This window comes from Coturnix japonica, unplaced genomic scaffold, assembly GCF_054131305.1.
Source record: "Coturnix japonica strain WE unplaced genomic scaffold, WE-NBRP24 Scf039, whole genome shotgun sequence".
Lineage (NCBI taxonomy): Eukaryota > Metazoa > Chordata > Aves > Galliformes > Phasianidae > Coturnix > Coturnix japonica.
In genome coordinates, this window is record NW_028188942.1 from 5,149,160 (window position 1) to 5,167,726 (window position 18,567).

At 57.5% G+C, this 18,567-nt stretch overlaps 1 long non-coding RNA gene across 1 annotated transcript; it reads right to left on the reverse strand.

Moving 5' to 3' along the window:
* Nucleotides 1-2,866: 2,866 nt before the first annotated feature.
* LOC146753299 (uncharacterized) lies at nt 2,867-4,449 on the reverse strand. The gene is made up of 3 exons (XR_014940217.1): nt 4,236-4,449; nt 3,811-3,934; nt 2,867-2,902 (listed from the first exon to the last, which is right to left on the reverse strand). It is a non-coding gene; the product is annotated as an uncharacterized LOC146753299 (long non-coding RNA).
* Between the last annotated feature and the right edge of the window lie 14,118 nt (nt 4,450-18,567).

Consider the following 18,567-nt stretch of genomic DNA (forward strand, 5'->3'; position numbering starts at 1 on the left):
TTCCCCTGAAGTGCCAGCTCCTGCCCAACAAGTGCCACATTTTGCCACACCACTGCCACCTCCCCCCCCAAATAATCCACCTCCTGCCCCACAAGTGTCACTGAACGCCCAACTTCCTCCTCCTGACACACAAGTGCAACCTCCTGCCCCACAAGTGCCAGCTCCTGCCCGACAAGAGCCACTTCCTGCCCCACAAGTGCCACCTCCTGCCTTAAAAGTGCCCATTCCTGCTTCACAAGTGCCAGCTCATGCTTCACAATGCCAGCTCCTGCCCCACATCATCAACTTCCTGCCCCACAAGTGCCACCTCCAACCCCACAAAGACAGCCTCCTGCACCACATCATCCACCTCCAGCCCCACAAGTGCCAATTCCTGCCCCACAAGTGCCAGCTCATGCCCCACAAGTGCCACCTCCTGCCCCACAAGTGCCAATTCCTGCCCCACAAGTGCCAGCTCATGCCCCACAAGTGCCACCTCCTGCCCCACAAGTGCCACCTCCCGCCAAACAACTGACACCTCCTGCCCCACAAGTGTCACCTCCTGCCCAACATGTTCCACCTCTTGACCTACAAGTGCCACCTCCTGCCCCATAAGTTTCACCTCTCGCCCAACAAATGCCACCACCTCCCCCAAAAGCGCCACCTCCTGCCCCACAGGTGCCATTTCCTGCCCCACAACATCCACCTCCTACGCACAAGTGCAACCTACCGCCCCACAACTTCCACCTCCTGCCCCACAAGTGCCAACACCTGCCCCACAAGTGCCACCTCCTGCCCCACAAGTGCCACCTCCCGCCCCACAAGTGCCACCTGTCACCCTGCAAGTCCAGCTCCTCTCGCCCCACAAGTGCCAGATCATGCCCCACATCATCAACCTCCTGCCCCACAAGTGCCACCTCCAACCCCACAAAGACCACCTCCTGCCCCACAAATGCCAAATCCTGCCCTGCAACTTCCACCTCCTGCCCCACAAGTGCCAACTCCTGCCCCACATCATCCACCAACCGCCCCACAAGTGCCACCTCCTGCCCCACAACTTCCATCTCCCACTCCACAAGTGCCACCTACTGCACAACAAATACCATCTCCTGCCCCATAAGTGCCACCTCCTGCCCCACAACCGCTACCTCCTGCCTCTTATCATTCACCTCCCGCCCCACAATTTCCACCTCCTGCTCAACTAGTGCCACGTGCTGCCCCACAAGTTCCATTTCCCGCCCCACAAGTGCCACCTCCCGCCCCACAAGTGCCGCCTCCAGCCACACAAGTGCTAAATCGTGCCGCACAACTTCCACCTCCCGCCCCACAACTGCCACCTCCCGCCTTAAAAGTGCCACCTCCCGACCCACAAGTGCCTCCTCCTGCCCCACAAGTGCCTCCTCCTGCCCCACAAGTGCCTCCTCCTGCCCCACAAGTGCCTCCTCCTGCCCCACAAGTGCCACTTCCTGCCCCATAAGTGCCACTTCCTGCCCCACAAGTGCCACTTCCTGCCCCACAAGTGCCACCTCCTGCCCCACATCATCCACCTCCTGCCTCACAAATGCCTCCTCCTGACCCACAATTGCCACCTGCCGCCCCACAACTTCCACCTCACGCCCCACAAGTGCCACCTCCCGCCCCACAAGTGCCACAACCCGCCCCACAAATCCAACTCCTGACCCACAAGTGCCACCTCCCTCCCCACAAGTTCCACCTCCCGCCCCACAAGTGCCACCTCCCGCCCCACAAGTGCCACCTCCCGACCCACAAGTGCCACCTCCCGACCCACAAGTGCCAGCTCCTGCCCCTCAAGTGTCACCTCTTCCCCACTAGAAGAAGAAGGGAAGAGGGGGAAGTGGATGATGTGGTTTGGGGGACTGAAATTGAGAACACATCTGTAGGCAAACACTCCCATCAACTTCCATATGTCTGAATGTGCAGCCCCTCCTCATGCAGTGACCCTCCTTCCACAATTGCAGACGGTTTCATTCCCCACAGCAACTTCACAGTGGCAGAAGGGACGGACACCTCCCTGTAACCAGAAGGAAACAACAAAGCAAAATAAAGGGACGCCCGCAACCTCTCCAGCCTGTCCCGGTCCCTCTGGTTGGCTTCCCTCCCCTACAATATATTGACTGCACTGCTCAGTTTGTATCGTCTGCAAACCTGCCATCATCTATGTCACTGACGAAGGAAGATGCTGAAGAGCAACGGTTTATATGGGTTAATACCTTGGAGCCCCTCTCTTCAAGGAGCTAGTTCTGCAAGTCTGAGTCCCACAAAGGGTGGTCTCCATAGACGTTCAAATTCGTGCTGCACAACCCTACTTAATTTTCTGTATTCATTTCTGTATTGATCTCATGTGGATCAAAATAACACAGTCAGTATCTGCAACGAGTCTAGGCCGAGCAAAACTTTTGATGGAGGGAGCAAAGAGATCAAGACAAGATGATGTAGTGCAATGCAGTCAAAGCAGCTGGCCAAGCAAAAGCTATGTGCATGCATTTCCAAGCTGAGCACGCACCTGGAGCTGGGACTGTATCACTCATTGTCAGAAGAATTCCTGAGTACCCTCATAAAGAAAGCTATACACCAGTGTGACTGGAGTCCATTTACACCAATTAGACCTCTTTACATTTTAATAAGCACCATTTACTACTCCAAAGTTGCACTTCCCTTTGCCTTTCCATCTGAAGGGCTTTGAAAAAGTCTCTGAAATAGAAATTCTGTGACTGCTGTAATACACTTGGGTAGGTATCTGGACTTCCATCTTGAGACATCCAGCGCCTTTTACAGAAATAAAGAATACTCAAGGACTTAGGCCACCAAATTCCAACTCAGTTTTACACCACTGGTTTTTGATCTGATAGGCAGGAGACAGTGAAAGGCAGCTGCTCAGCAATCCCAGGAAGACAGCTGGGCTCTAGGGAGACAAGAAGGGCAGTAAGGTGACAAACAAAGTGATTATAAGGTTTTATTTAACAGCTCTGTATGGGACGATTCAACTACTTCAAGCTCCAGCAAGCTGCTAGAGACTGATAAAGCAAGACACCTCAGCGACCTCAAAAGCTGACAGCCTTTCAAAAGATAAACTGAACATACCATCTCAAAAAGCATACAATCAATCCATAGAAGTTAATCCAGCAAGCAGTCCTATGGTCAAATTGTGTGCTGCCAGTAAAGCCTTTTCATGAGCATTAAGAACATTTCTGGTTAGAGAGTTATCACAACATGGGCAGAAAATACCTAGGAGAATAGGAAAAAGAAAAAAGCAACCTACCCTTACCCTTACCCTACCCTTATCCAACTCCTCTCCCACATTTAGAATTGAAACAAGTTCAAATGCCATAAAAAATTGGGGGAATAAAACCATCTGGTATTTCCCAGGCAAACCACCAAGACCACAGAACCACAGAATAGCCCAAGTTGTAAAGGAACCACGAGGATTATCAAGTCCAACCCGATGCTCCAGGAAGGACAACCTAAACTCAAACGGCCTTTAAGCTGCAGCAGCTCAGGGCCAGGCCCACAGCCTCAGGGAGCATGTTCCATGACCGCTGGTATCAGACACAGCAAGCACAGGGAGCAGGCAGGTAGGCACAGCAAAGCAGCAAGCAAAGCCCAATTTCTCAGAGGGGGCCTGCTAACAGGAAGACCAGACACTGTCCTCCCAAAAAAACTCCACCATTTTGACAGCCAAAACAGAAACTACATTTTCGGTTCTCATGACTCTTCCCTGTGCTCCCAAATAAATAGTTTCGTGACATCCTCTATCACACTGCAACTGCTCAGAAGTAATAATCAAAATTATATCACTCATAAGAAACTCACTTTTGCATGGTGGTAACGAGAGTCCATTCCCATTGTGTCCCTCCGTGTTATGAACACTGCAATTGGCCTTCTGACAGCCTCCTGAATGAATCCACCAAAAGCAAGGAAGCACCCTGCCCTTACTCTGAAGAGAGAAAGAAAGCAAGGTTCATGGAAACAGGCACACAAGGCTCGCAACCAGACACGGTGCTCCAGGCTCCTGATCATGCCAGAGATAGGACTACCACAGTGCCAGAACATGATTTACCACTAAAGGAAACATCTGGGAGCACAATCACAACTTCAGCACAAGCTGTAACGGCTCAGCATATTTAGCTTCCGTATCATACAGCTGGAGAACGAGATACTCCCAAGCATCAGTCAGCAAGCACTCGGATGAGCCAGCCCTTTGGTTTTAATGATGACTGCCACCTTTGACACCTTACCAGAAGATACTTCCATTTATTAGCCTGGACTTCGTTTCTTCCATCAGCAGCTGCTCCTAAACTGCCCTTGATTCATACAGCGATACCATCGACTTCTAGCACGAGCTGACCTGCAAGACAGAGAAAAGAAAGCAGGATGACAACAAACACAGACGTAGCATCCTTTAATTATCTTGAACAACAGCAACAACAAAAACAGGAGATAAGTGCTGCTGTGGATGCACCCCAGTTTATAAAGAAATGGAAAACCAGCCCGGCCTCAGCAGCCCAACCTCCCACCCCATACGTTCCACCTTCCGCCCCACAAGTGCCACCTCACACCCCAACAGTGTCAACTTCCGCCCCACAAGTGACACCTCACGCCCCACAACTTCCACATCCCGCCCCACAAGTGCCACCACCTGACGCACAAGTGCCAACTCCTGCCCCACTAATGCAACTACCTGCCCCACAAGTGCCAACTCGCGCCCCACAAGTGCCAACTCCTGCCCCACAAGTTCTACCTCCTGCCTTACAAGTGCCACCCCCTGCCTCACAGCTTCCACCTCCCGACCCACAAATGCCACCTCCTGCCCTACAAGTGCCACCTCAGGCCCCACAAGTGCCCCCTCCCGCTCCACAAGTGCCACGTCCTGCCCCACAAGTGCCACGTCCTGCCCCACAAGGGCCAAATCCTGCCACGCAACTTCCACCTCCTGCCCCACATCATCCACCTCCCACCCCACAAGTGCCACCTCCTGTGGCAAAAGTGCCAATTCCAGCCCTAAAAGTGCCAGCTCATGCTTCACAATTGCCAGCTCCTGCCCCACAAGTGCCACCTCCTGCCCCACATGTGCCACCTCCTATCCCACATGTGCCAACTCCTGCCCCACAAGTGCCATTTCCTGCACCACATTTGCCACCTCCTGCCCCACAAGTGCCACCTCCTTCCCCACAAGTGCCACCTCCCGCCCCACAAGTTTAACCTCCAGACACACAAGTGCCACGTCCTGCCCCACAAGTGCCATCTCCCGCCCCACAAGTGCCAAATCCTGACGCGCAACTTCCACCTCCTGCTCCACAAGTGCCATCTCCTGCCCCACAAGTGCCACCTCCCGCCCCTCTATGGCCACCTCCTGCCCCACATGTTACACCTCTTGCCCCACAAGTTACACCTCTTGCCCCACAACGTCGACCCCCACCCCACATGTGCCACCACCTGACCCACAAGTGCCAACTCTTGCCCCACAAGTGCCGGCTCCTGCCCCACAAGTGTTACCTCTCGCCCCACAGCTTCAACCTCCAGCCACACAAGTGCCAACTCCTGCCCAACAAGTGCCACCTCCCGCCCTAAAGTGCCACCTCCCACCCCACTACTTCCACGTCACACCCCAAATCTTCTTACCTTCCACACCACAAGTGCCACCTCCTGCCCCAAAACTTCAACCTACTGCCCCACAACTGCCACTTCCCACCCAGCAATTGCCACCCCCCGCCCCACAAGTGCCTCCTCCCACCCCACAAGTGCCAACCCTTACCCCACAAGTGCCAACTCCTGCCCCACATCATCCAACAACCGCCCCACAAGTGCCACCTCCTGCACCACAAGTGCCACCTCCCGCCCCACAACTTCCAGCTCCCGCCCCAATAGTGCCAGCTCCCGGCCCACAGTTGCCACCTCCTGCCCCACAACTTCCATCTCCCACTCCACAAGTGCCACCTACTGCACAACAAATACCATCTCCTGCCCCATAAGTGCCACCTCCTGCCCCACAACCGCTACCTCCTGCCTCATATCATTCACCTCCCGCCCCACAATTTCCACCTCCTGCTCAACTAGTGCCACGTGCTGCCCCACAAGTTCCATTTCCCGCCCCACAAGTGCCACCTCCCGCCCCACAAGTGCTAAATTGTGCCGCACAACTTCCACCTCCCGCCCCACAACTGCCACCTCCCGCCTTAAAAGTGCCACCTCCCGACCCACAAGTGCCTCCTCCTGTCCCACAGTTGTCACCTCCCGCTCCACAAGTTACACCTCACCCCCCACAAGTTCTACCACCCACCCCACAAGTGCCACCTGCAGCCCCAGAAGTGTCAAATCCTGCCACACAACTTCCACATCCAGCCCCACAAGTGCCACCTCCCGCCCCACAACTTCCACTTCCCGCCCAACAACAGCCTCCTCCTGCCCCACAAGTGCCTCCTCCTGCCCCACAAGTGCCACCTCCTGCCCCACAAGTGCCACCTCCTGCCCCACAAGTGCCACCTCCTGCCCCACAAGTGCTACCTACTTCCCCACAAGTGCCACCTCCTGCCGCACAAGTGATACCTTCTGCCCCACATCATCCACCTCCTGCCTCATAAATGCCTCCTCCTGACCCACAATTGCCACCTGCCGCCCCACAACTTCCACCTCCTGCCCCACAAGTGCCACCTTCTGCCCCACAAGTGCCACCTCCTGCCCTTCAAGAGCCACTTCTTGCCTCACAAGTAACATTTCCTGCCCCACAAGTGCCAACCCCTGCCCAACAAGTGCTATGACCCAGCCCACAAGTGCCAACTCCTGCCCCACTAGTGCCACCTCCCGCCCCACAAGTGCCACCACCCTCCCCACAACTTCAAACTCCTTCCCCAAAACATCCACCTCCCGCCCCACAGGTGTCATCATCTGCCCCACAACTGCCACATCCCACCCCACAAGTGCCACCTCCTGCCCCACAAGTGCCACCTCCCTCCCCTCAAGTGCCACTCACTGCCCCACAAGTGCCGCCCCCAGCCCCGCAACTGCCACCCCTTGCCCCACAATTTCCACCTCCCACCCCACAATTTTTACCTCCCGCCCCACAAGTGCCATCTCCTGCCCCACAGGTGCCACCTACTGTTCCACATCATCCACCTCCTTCCCCACATCATCCACCTCCTGTTCCACAAATGTCACCTCCTGACCCACAACTTCCACATCCTGCCCCACAAGTGCCACCTCCTGCCCCACATAATCCACGTCCTGCTCCAAAATTGCCACCTCCTGCCCCACAAGTGCCACCTCCCACCCCACAAGTGCCACCTCCAGCCCCACCAGTTCCACCGCCCGCCCCACAAGTACCACCTCCTGACCCACAAGTGCCACTACGTGACCCACAATTGCCACCTCCCGTCTCACAATTGCAACTCTCGCCCAACAAGTGCCACCTCCTGCCCCACAATTGCCACCACCCCCCCAACAAGTGCCACCTCCCGCCCCACAAGTACCACATCCCACCCCACAAGTGCAACCTCCTGCCCCACAAGTGCCAACTCTCGCCCCACAAGTGCCAACTCCTGCCCCACAACATCCACCTCACGCTCCAAAAGTGCCACCTCCTGCCCCACAAGTGCTACTTCCTGCTTTACAAGTGCCACTTCCCGCTGCACAAGTGACACCTCCAGCCCCACAGCTGCCACAACCCGCCCCACAACTTCCACATCCCGCCTCACAACTGCAAGCTCCTGCCCCACAATTGCCACCTCCTACCACACAAGTGCCAACTCCTGCCCCACAAGTGCCACCTCATGTCCCTCAATTTTCACCTTATGCCCCAAAAGTGCCACCTCCCGCCCAACAAGTGCAACATCTCGCCCCACTAGTGCCACGTCCCGGCCCAAAATTGCTACCTCCTGCCCCACATCATCCACCTCCTGTTCCACAAATGTCACCTCCTGACCCACAACTTCCACCTCCTGCCCCACAAGTGCCACCTTCTGCCTCACAAGTGCCACCCCTTGCCCCACAAGTGCCACATCCCACCGCACAATTTCCACCTCTTGTTACACAAGTCCCACCTCCCGCCCAACAACAGCCTCCTCCTGCCCCACAAGTGCCACCTCCTGCCCTACAAGTGCCACCTCCCACCCCACAAATGCCACCTCCTGCCCTGCAACTTCCACCTCCTGCTCAACAAGTGCCATCTCCTGCCCCACATCGTCCACCTCCCACCCAACAAGTGCCATCTCCTGCCCCTCAAGTGCCATGTCCTGCCCCACAAATGCCAGTTCATGCCCCACATCATCCACCTTCTGCCCCACAAGTGCCACCTCCTGCCCCACATCATCCACCCCCTGACCCACAAGTGCCACCTCCTGCCCCACATCATCCACCCCCTGCAGCACAAATGCCAGCTCATTCCCCTGAAGTGCCAGCTCTTTCCCCACACGTGCCAGCTCCTGCCCAACAAGAGCCACTTCCTGCCCCACAAGTACCTCTTCCCTCCCAACAAGTTCCAATTTCCGCCCCACAAGTGCCACCTCCTGCCCCACAAGTGCCACCTTTCTCCCCACAAGTGCCACCTCCTGCCCCACAAGTGCAACCTCCTGCCCCACAAGTGCCACCTTTCGCCCCACAAGTGCAACCTCACGCCCAACATCTACCACCTCCCACCCCACAAGTGCCACCTCCCACCCTACAACTTCCACCTCCTGCCCCGCAAGTGTCAACTCATGCTCCACAAATGCCACCTCCTGCTCCACAAGTTCCACCTCTTGCCCCACAAGTGCCAAATACTTCCCCACAACTTCCACCTTCTGCCCCACAAGTGCCAGCTCATGCTTCACAAGTGCCAGCACCTGCCCCACATCATCCACTGCCCCACAAGTGCCACCTCCCGCCCAACAACTTCAACATCCCACCACACAAGTGCCAACTCCTGCCCGTGTGCCACATCCTGCCCCACAAGTGCCAACTCCTGCCGCACAACTGACAATTCCTGCCCCAAAAGTGCCAGCTCATGCTTCACAATTGCCAGCTCCTGCCCCACATCATCCACCTTCTGCCCCACAAGTGCCACCTCTCGCCCCACAAGTGCCACATCCCGCCCCACAAGTGCCACCTCCTTCCAAACTAGTGCAACCTCCTGCCCCACAAGTGCCATATCTCGCCAGACAATTTACAGCTCCTGCCCCACAAGTGCTACATCCTGAACCACAACTTCAACCTCCTGCCCCACAAGTGCCAATTCCTGCCTCACATCTGCCAGCTCATGCTTCACAAGTGCCAGCTCCTGCACCACATCATCCACTTCCTGCCCACAAGTGCCAGCTCCTGCCCCACAGGAGCCACTTCCTTCACCACAGGTACCCCATCCCACCCCACAAGTTTCAATTCCTGCCATACAAGTGCCACCTCCTTCCCCACAAGTGACACCTCCTGCCCCACAAGTGCCACCTCCTGCCCCACAACTGACACCTCCTGCCCCACAACTGACACCTCCTGCCCCACAACTGACACCTCCCGCCAAACAACTGACACCTCCTGCCCCACAAGTGTCACCTCCTGCCCAACAAGTTCCACCTCTTGACCTACAAGTGCCACCTCCTGCCCCATAAGTTTCACCTCTCGCCCAACAAATGCCACCACCTCCCCCAAAAGCGCCACCTCCTGCCCCACAGGTGCCATTTCCTGCCCCACAACATCCACCTCCCACGCACAAGTGCAACTTACCGCCCCACAACTTCCACCTCCTGCCCCACAAGTGCCAACACCTGCCCCACAAGTGCCACCTCCTGCCCCACAAGTGCCACCTCCCGCCCAACAATTGTGGCCACATGACAAACAAGTTCCACTTCCGCCCCACAAGTGCCACCTCCTGCCCAACAAGTGCCATTTCTTACCCCACAGGTTCCAAATCCTACCCCACTGGTGCCATTTCCTGCCCCACAAGTGCCATTTCCCCCCCCACATGTGCCAACTCCTGCCTTACAAGTTTCACCTACCACCCCACAAATTCCACCTCCAACCCCACAAGTTCCACCTCCTGCCCCAAAAGTGCCAATTCCTGCTTCACAAGTGCCAGCTCATGCTTCACAAATGCCAGCTCATGCCCCACATCATCAACTTCCTGCCCCACAAGTGCCACCTCTAACCCCACAAAGACAGCCTCCTGCCCCACATCATCCACCTCCTGCCCCACATCATCCACCTCCTCCCCCACAAGTGACAATACCTGTTCCACAAGTGCCACCTCCCGCCCCACAACTTCAACATCCCGCCACACAAGTGCCGACTCCTGGCAACGTGTGCCACATCCTGCCCCACAAGTGCCAGCTCCTGCCCCACATTTTCCACCTACCATCCCACAAATTCCACCTCATGCCCCACAAGTGCCAACTCCCAACCCACAAATGCCAAATCCTGCCCTGCAACTTCCACCTCCTGCTCCACAAGTGGCACCTCCTGCCCCACATCGTCCACCTCCCACCCAACAAGTGCCACCACCTGCCCCACAAGTTCCACTTCCTGCCCCACAAGTACCTCTTCCCTCCCAACAAGTTCCAATTTCCGCCCCACAAGTGCCACCTCCTGCCCCACATCATCCACCTCCCGCCACACAATTGCCACCTCCTGCCCCACAAGTGCCACCTCCTGCCCCACAAGTGCCACCTCCTGCCCCACATCGTCCACCTCTCACCCAACAAGTGCCACCACCTGCCCCACAAGTGCCGATTCCTGCCCCACAAGTGCCAGTTCATGCCCCACAAGTGCCAGCTCCTGCACTACGTCATCCACTTCCTGCCCCACAAGTGCCACCTCCTGACCGACAAAGACATCCTCCTGCCCCATAAGTGCCAATTTCTGCCCCACAAGTGCCAGCTCATTCCCCTGAAGTGCCACATTTGTCCACACCACTGCCTCCTCCCCCCCAAATAATCCACCTCCTGCCCCACAAGTGTCACTGACTGACCAACTTCCTCCTCCTGACCCACAAGTGCCAGCTCCTGCCCCACAAGTGCCAGCTCCTGCCCCACAAGAGCCACTTCCTGCCCCACAAGTACCTCTTCCCTCCCAACAAGTTCCAATTTCCGCCCTGCAAGTGCCACCTCCTGCCCCACAACTGCAACCTCCTGCCCCACAAATGCCACCTTTCGCCCCACAAATGCCACCTCCCGCTCCACAGCTTCCACCTCCTGCCCCACAAGTGCCACCTCCCGACCCACAAGTGCCACCTCACGCCCAACATCTACCAACTCCCACCCAACAAGTGCCACCTTCCGCCCTACAACTTCCATCTCCCGGCCCACAAGTGCCACCTCCTGCCTCAAAAGAGCCACCTCCCGCCCCACAACTTCCACGTAACGCCCCATAAGTTCCACCTCCCGCCCAACAAGTGCCACCTCTCGTCCCAAAAGGACCACCTCCTGCCCCACAAGTGCCACCTCCTGCCCCACAAGTGCCAACTCCTGCCCCACAAGTGTCAACTCATGCTCCACAAATGCCACCTCCTGCTCCACAAGTTCCACCTCTTGCCCCACAAGTGCCAAATACTTCCCCACAACTTCCACCTTCTGCCCCACTAGTGCCAACTCCAATTCCACAAGTGCCACCTCCAGCCCTACAACTGCCACTTCCAGCCCCACAAGTGCCACCTCCCGCCCAACAACTTCAACATCCCACCACACAAGTGCCAACTCCTGCCCGTGTGCCACATCCTGCCCCACAAGTGCCAACTCCTGCAGCACAACTGACAATTCCTGCCCCAAAAGTGACAGCTCATGCTTCACAATTGCCAGCTCCTGCCCCACATCATCCACCTTCTGCCCCACAAGTGCCACCTCTCGCCCCACAAGTGCCACATCCCGCCCCACAAGTGCCACCTCCTTCCAAACTAGTGCAACCTCCTGCCCCACAAGTGCCATATCTCGCCAGACAATTTACAGCTCCTGCCCCACAAGTGCTACATCCTGCACCACAACTTCAACCTCCTGCCCCACAAGTGCCAATTCCTGCCCCACATGTGCCAGCTCATGCTTCACAAGTGCCAGCTCCTGCACCACATCATCCACTTCCTGCCCACAAGTGCCAGTTCATGCCCCACAAGTGCCAGTTCATGCCCCACAAGTGCCAGCTCCTGCCCCACAAGTGCCACTTCCTTCACCACAGGTACCCCATCCCATCCCACAAGTTTCAATTCCTGCCATACAAGTGCCACCTCCTGTCCCACAAGTGCCACCTCCTGCCCCACATGTGCCACCTCCCGCCAAACAACTGACACCTCCTGCCCCACAAGTGCCACCTCCCACCAAACAACTGACACCTCCTGCCCCACAAGTGTCACCTCCTGCCCAACTAGTTCCACCTCTTGACATACAAGTGCCACCTCCTGCCCCATAAGTTTCACCTCTCGCCCAACAAATGCCACCACCTCCCCCAAAAGCGCCACCTCCTGCCCCACACGTGCCATTTCCTGCCCCACAACATCCACCTCCCACGCACAAGTGCAACCTACCACCCCACTACTTCCACCTCCTGCCCCACAAGTGCCAACACCTGCCCCACAAGTGCCAACACCTGCCCCACAAGTGCCACCTCCTGCCCCGCCAGTGCCACCTGTCACCCTGCAAGTCCAGCTCCTGCCCCACAAGTGCCAGCTCATGCTTCACAAGTGCCAGCTCCTGCCCCACAAAGACAGCCTCCTGCCCCACATCATCCACCTCCTGCCCCACAAAGACCACCTCCTGCCCCACATCATCCACCTCCTCCCCCACAAGTGACAATACTTGTTCCACAAGTGCCACCTCCCGCCCCACAAATGCCAAATCCTGCCCTGCAACTTCCACCTCCTGCCCCACAAGTGCCAATTCCTGCCCAACAAGATCCAGCTCATGCTTCACAAGTGCCAGCTCCTGCCCCACATCATCCACTTCCTGCTCACATGTGCCACCTCCTGTCCGAAAAGACCACCTCCTGCCCCACATCATCCACCCCCTGCCCCACAAGTGCCACCTCCTGCCCCACATCATCCACCCCCTGCCCCACAAGTGCCACCTCCTGCCCCACAACGACCACCCCCTGCACCACAAGTGCCAATTCCTGCCCTACAAGTGCCAGCTCATTCTCCTGAAGTGCCAGCTCCTGCCCCACAAGTGCCACAGTTTGACACACCACTGCCACCTCCCCCCCAAAATAATCCACCTCCTGCCCCACAAGTGTCACTGACCGCCCAACTTCCTCCTCCTGACACACAACTGCAACCTCCTCCCCACAAGTGCCAGCTCCTGCCCCACAAGTGGCACATTTTGCCCCACAAGTACCTATTCCCTCCCAACAAGTTCCAATTTCCACCCCACAAGTGCCACCTCCTGCCCCACAAGTGCAACCTCCTGCCCCACAAATGCCACCTTTCGCCCCACAAATGCCACCTCCCGCTCCACAACTTCCACCTCCTGCCCCACAAGTGCCACCTCCTGACGCACTAGTGCCACCTAATGCCCAACATCTACCACCTCCCACCCCACAAGTGCCACCTCCCGCCCTAAAACTTCCACCTTCTGCCCCACAAGTGCCACCTCCTGCCCCACAAGTGCCACCTCCTGCCCCACAAGTGCCACCTCCTGCCCCACAAAGACCACCTCCTGCCCCACATCATCCACCTCCTCCCCCAAAAGTGACAATACCTGTTCCACAAGTGCCACCTCCCGCCCCACAACTTCAACATCCCGCCACACAAGTGCCGACTCCTGGCAACGTGTGCCACATCCTGCCCCACAAGTGCCAGCTCCTGCCCCACATTTTCCACCTACCACCCCACAAATTCCACCTCATGCCCCACAAGTGCCAACTCCCAACCCACAAATGCCAAATCCTGCAATGCAACTTCCACCTCCTGCTCCACAACTTCCACCTCCTGCTCCACAAGTGCCACCTCCTGCCCCACATCGTCCACCTCCCACCCAACAAGTGCCACCACCTGCCCCACAAGTGCCAATTCCTGCCCCACATGTGCCAGCTCATGCTTCACAAGTGCCAGCTCCTGCACTACGTCATCCACTTCCTGCCCCACAAGTGCCACCTCCTGACCGACAAAGACATCCTCCTGCCCCACAAGTGCCAATTCCTGCCCCACAAGTGCCAATTCCTGCCCCACAAGTGCCAGTTCATGCCCCACAAGTGCCACATTTCTCCACACCACTGCCACCTCCCCCCCAAATAATCCACCTCCTGCCCCACAAGTGTCACTGACTGAACAACTTCCTCCTCCTGACCCACAAGTGCCATCTCCTGCCCCACAAGTGCCAGCTCCTGCCCCACAAGAGCCACTTCCTGCCCCACAAGTACCTCTTCCCTCCCAACAAGTTCCAATTTCCGCCCAAGTACCACCTCCTTCTGCACAAGTTCCACCTCCTGCCCTTAAAGCTCCATTTCCTGCCCCACAAGTGCCACCTCCCGCCCCACAAGGGCCACCTCCTGCCCTACAACTTCCACCTCCTGGCCCACAAGTGCCACCTCCCGCCCTACAACTGCCAAACCCTGCCCCAAAACTTCCACCTCCTGCCCAACAATTTCCAACTCGTGCCCCACAATTGCCACCTCCTGCCACGCAAATGCCACCTTCTGCCTCAAAATGCCACCTCCTGCCCAACAACTCCAACCTCCCGCCCCACAAGTACCACCTCCTGCTTCACAAGTTCCACCTCCTGCCCCATAAGTTCCACCTTACGCCCCACAAGTGCCATCTCCTGCCCCAAAAGCTCAATTTCCTGCCCCATCAGTGCCACCTCCCGCACAACAAGTGCCACCTCCTGCCCCAGAAGTGCCAATTTCTGCCCCACAAGTGCCACCTCCCACCCAACAAGTGCCACCACCTGCCCCACAAGTGCCAATTCCTGCCCCACAAGTGCCAGTTCATGCCCCACAAGTGCCACATTTGTCCACACCACTGTCACCTCCCCCCCCCAAATAATCCACCTCCTGCCCCACAAGTGTCACTGACTGACCAACTTCCTCCTCCTGACCCACAAGTGCCAGCTCCTGCCCCACATCATCCACCTCCCGCCCCACAATTGCCACCTCCTGCCCCACAAGTGCCACCTCCCGCCCAACAATTGTGGCCACATGACAAACAAGTTCCACTTCCGCCCCACAAGTGCCACCTCCTGCCCAACAAGTGCCATTTCTTACCCCACAGGTTCCAAATCCTACCCCACTAGTGCCATTTCCCCCCCCACATGTGCCAACTCCTGCCTTACAAGTTTCACCTCCCACCCCACAAATTCCACCTCCCACCCCACAAGTTCCACCTCCTGCCCCAAAAGTGCCAATTCCTGCTTCACAAGTGCCAGCTCATGCTTCACAAATGCCAGCTCATGCCCCACATCATCAACTTCCTGCCCCACAAGTGCCAGATCATGCCCCACAGGTGCCACCTCTTACCCCACAGGTGCCACCTCCTCCCCCACATCATCCACCTCCTCCCCCACAAGTGACAATACCTGTTCCACAAGTGCCACCTCCCGCCCCACAACTTCAAAATCCCGCCACACAAGTGCCGACTCCTGGCAACGTGTGCCACATCCTGCCCCACAAGTGCCAGCTCCGGCCCCACATGTTCCACCTACCATCCCACAAATTCCACCTCATGCCCCACAAGTGCCAACTCCCAACCCACAAATGCCAAATCCTGCCCTGCAACTTCCACCTCCTGCTCCACAAGTGCCACCTCCTGCCCCACATCGTCCACCTCTCACCCAACAAGTGCCACCACCTGCCCCACAAGTGCCAATTCCTGCCCCACATGTACCAGCTCATGCTTCACAAGTGCCAGCTCCTGCACTACGTCATCCACTTCCTGCCCCAAGAGTGCCACCTCCTGACCGACAAAGACATCCTCCTGCCCCATAAGTGCCAATTTCTGCCCCACAAGGGCCAGCTCATTCCCCTGAAGTGCCACATTTGTCCACACCACTGCCTCCTCCCCCCCAAATAATCCAACTCCTGCCCCACAAGTGTCACTGACTGACCAACTTCCTCCTCCTGCCCCACAAGTGCCAGCTCCTGCCCCACAAGTGCCAGCTCCTGCCCCACAAGTGCCAGCTCCTGCCCCACAAGTGCCTCTTCCCTCCCAACAAGTTCCAATTTCTGCCCAACAAGTACCACCTCCTTCTGCACAAGTTCCACCTCCTGCCCTAAAATCTCCATTTCCTGCCCCAGAAGTGCCACCTCCCGCCCCACAAGTGCCACCTCCTGCCCTACAACTTCCACCTCCTGGCCCACAAGTGCCACCTCCTGCCCTACAACTTCCACCTCCTGGCCCACAAGTGCCACCTCCCGCCCTACAACTGCCAAACCCTGCCCCAAAACTTCCACCTCCTGCCCAACAATTTCCAACTCGTGCCCCACAATTGCCACCTCCTGCCACACAAATGCCACCTTCTGCCTCAAAATGCCACCTCCTGCCCAACAACTCCAACCTCCCGCCCCACAAGTACCACCTCCTGCTCCACAAGTTCCACCTCCTGCCCCATAAGTTCCACCTTACGCCCCACAAGTGCCATCTCCTGCCCCAAAAGCTCAATTTCCTGCCCCATCAGTGCCACCTCCCGCACCACAAGTGCCACCTCCTGCCCCATAAGTGCCAATTTCTGCCCCACAAGTGCCACTTCCCGCCTTACAAATGCCACCTCCTGCCCCACAACTTTCACCTCCTGCCCCACAAGTGCAACCTCCCTGCCCACGAGTGACACAATCTGCCCAAGTGCCACCTCCTGCCTCACAACTTCCACCTCCCACCCCACAAGTGCAACCTCCCGCCCCACAACTTCCACAACCTGCCCCACAAGTGCCACCTCCCGTCACTCAACTTCCAACTCCCGCCCCACAAGTGCCACCTCCAGCCCTACAACTTCCACCTCCCGCACCACAACTTCCACCTCCTGCCTCACAAGTTCCACATTCTCCCGCCCCACAACTTCCAACTCCTGGCCCACAAGTGCGACCTCCTGCCCCACCATTACCACCTCCTGCCCCACAATTTCCACCTCCTGCCCCACAAGTGCCACAACCTGCTCCACAATTTCAACGTCCTGCCTCACAAGTGCCACATTCTGCCCCACAAGTGTAGGCTCCTGCTCCACAAGTGCCACCTCCCGAACCACAACCTCAACCTCTGGCCCCACAAGTCCCACCTCCCGCCCCACAAGTGCCACATCCCGCCCCACAAGTGCCACCTTCTGTTCCACAACTTCCACCTCCTGCCCCACAAGTTATAACTCCTGCCCCACAAGTGTTGCATTTTGCCCCACAAGTGCCACCTCCCGACCCACAAGTGCCAACTCCTGCCCCGCAACTTCCATCTCCTGCTCCACAAGTGCCACCTCGAACCGCACAATTGCCACCTCCTTCCCATATCAACCACCTCCCATCCAACAAGTGCCACCTCCTGCCCCACAAGTGCCAATTCCTGCCCCACAAGTGCCAGCTCATGCTTCACAAGTGCCAGCTCCTGCCCCTCATCATCCACCTCCTGCCCCACAAGTGCCACCTCCTGACCCACAACATCAATCTCCAGCCCCACAGGAGCCGCCTCCTGCCCGACAAGTTACACCTGCTACAAGTTCCACAAGTGCCACCTCCCTGCTCACGAGTGCCACATCCCGCCCCACATGTACCACCTCCTGCATCACAACTTCCACCTCCCGCCCCACATGTACCACCTCCTGCATCACAACTTCCACCTCCCGCCCCACATGTACCACCTCCTGCATCACAACTTCCACCTCCCGCCCCACATGTACCACCTCCTGCATCACAACTTACACCTCCCGCCCCACATGTACCACCTCCTGCATCACAACTTCCACCTCCCGCCCCACAAATGCCACCTCCTGCCCTACAAGTGCCACCTCAGGCCCCACAAGTGCCCCCTCCCGCTCCACAAGTGCCACGTCCTGCCCCACAAGTGCCATCTCCCGCCCCACAAGGGCCAAATCCTGCCACGCAACATCCACCTCCTGCCCCACATCATCCACCTCCCACCCCACAAGTGCCACCTCCTGCCGCACAACTGCCAATTCCAGCCCTAAAAGTGCCAGCTCATGCTTCACAATTGCCAGCTCCTGCCCCACATCATCCACCTCCTGCCCCACAAGTGCCACCTCCTATCCCACATGTGCCAACTCCTGCCCCACAAGTGTCATTTCCTGCACCACATTTGCCACCTCCTGCCCCACAAGTGCCACCTCCCAACCCACAAGTTTAACCTCCGGACACACAAGTGCCATCTCCCGCCCCACAAGTGCCATCTCCCGCCCCACAAGAGCCAAATCCTGACGTGCAACTTCCACCTCCTGCTCCACAATTGCCATCTCCTGCCCCACAAGTACCACCTCCCGCCACACAAGTGCCACCTCCCGCCCCTCTATAGCCACCTCCTGCCCCACAAGTTACACCTCTTGCCCCACAACGTCGACCCCCGCCCCACATGTGCCACCACCTGACCCACAAGTGCCAACTCCTGCCCCACAAGTGCCATTTCCTGCACCACATTTGTCGCGTCCTGCCCCACAATTGCCGGCTCCTGCCCCACAAGTGCTACCTCTCGCCCCACAA